General features: G+C 36.7%; 1 protein-coding gene across 9 annotated transcripts in view; it reads left to right on the top strand.

Annotated features, from left to right (window-relative positions):
• Positions 1-1,688, top strand: part of mcm9 (minichromosome maintenance 9 homologous recombination repair factor) — a 35,097-nt gene that overhangs the window by 10,647 nt on the left and 22,762 nt on the right. The gene's annotated exons all lie outside the window — the stretch shown is intronic.

Raw genomic sequence — 1,688 nt, 5'->3', positions numbered from 1 at the left:
AGAAAATCTTTGGAGGGAGCTTAAAGTCTGTGTGGCCCAGCGACAGCCCCGAAACCTGAAGGCTCTGGAGGAGATCTGTATGGAGTTGTGGGCCAAAATCCCTGCTGCAGTGTGTGCAAACCTGGTCAAGAACTACAGGAAACGTCTGATCTCTGTAATTGCAAACAAAGGTTTCTGTACCAAATATTAAGTTTCATTTTTCTGGTGTATCAAATACTTATTTCACACAATAAAATGGAAATTAATTATTTAAAAATCATACATTGTATTTTTCTAGATTTTTGTTTTAGATTCCATCACTCACAGTTAAAGAGTACCTATGATAAAAATTACAGTCATCTACAAGCTTTGCAAGTGGGAAAACCTGAAAAATCAACAGTGTATCAAATACTTGTTCTCCCCACTGTACATCTGAAATTATTACTATTCTTTCTTTCTTTCTTCTTTGTTTATTTTGTGGGGATATTAGGTTTGCTAGAGTAAACTGGAAGGGCCTAAACAATCCATTCAAATGCAGTAAAGTTTTGCACGATCAACACCATCATGATTCTCATATATTTTACTTACAAGAGACACACTTCTACTCCTAGATAATGACTTTGTCAGTTTTGTCTTTAAACAAATAGATTTTTTCTTTCAGGTTAAGACCCCAGAGGTCGCAGCCTCCTTGTTGTGGGAAGCAATGGAGGCTTTTATAAGGGGGGAGAATATTTCTTATAGGTCCATCAGAAAAGTCTACAAGAGAGAACCTGGTCAGGTTATCTGAGGGCATTGGGTTTTTACATTCCTAATACACAACTTTAAAGCAGACAGAGACCTTTACGGAAGGCATGTCTTTGCAAGCTGAACATGATCTTATCACATTACAGCACACCAATGAACCTTTGTCTAAATTTTATGAATGGATGATAAGACAAGTTAATTGCTGGCTTATCAACTGACATAAATATCTACATCCCAGTAATGTGTCATTTTGTGCAAGGTTTTCCCCAGTGTATTACAAGCCACCAGGCTTTCCCTCCCCCACCCCCAGGCTAAGCTCCGCTTGTTTATTGTAAAATACACCATTTTTAATGCATGTTTTTTTCCCACCCGCATCAACTTGACACGTTGATCACAGCGCGAGGGTGCGTGCCAACAGCAGGGGCGTGGCCAGAAATTTTGGGCCCCATGACAAAAAATCCAAATGGGCCCCTCTACCTGCCCGTGCAACTGCTGTAACCACATCTCTGGAATCTGACTCATTAAAAATCTTCAAATAACTAACTTAAAGGCTTGCAATTGTATCAGTTCCTTTGGTCTAACTTTAGTTCTAGCACAACTATGAATGCAAAGTCTATAAAATTGTTCTTGTGACTAATATATGCAACAGTCTACATACAGTACATGAGTCACTATTTGAAGCAAGTGTAAAAGCAGACAAAAAACCTCCCAAAGGCCATACTTTACTTTATTTTTTATTGCAAAAAATTTAAAACAAAAATTCTCTGCATTTTCTTGATTGATAAATGAAATATTTTAAGTGCACTCATAACTATAAAATTATATTATATATTCATTCACATAGATACAATTTTACATTTTACTAACATTTTAAAAGGATAGATACCTGATTATATACAAAAAATGCTAATTTCCACCTTCAGTCCTTCCCTGGAGAGGTTGATGTAATGATTAACAGACCATAA

This window comes from Kryptolebias marmoratus, linkage group LG17 (genome assembly GCF_001649575.2).
Source record: "Kryptolebias marmoratus isolate JLee-2015 linkage group LG17, ASM164957v2, whole genome shotgun sequence".
NCBI classification, from domain to species: domain Eukaryota; kingdom Metazoa; phylum Chordata; class Actinopteri; order Cyprinodontiformes; family Rivulidae; genus Kryptolebias; species Kryptolebias marmoratus.
Note: the sequence above shows the minus strand (reverse complement) of the source record. Positions and strands in the feature narration are given on the sequence as shown.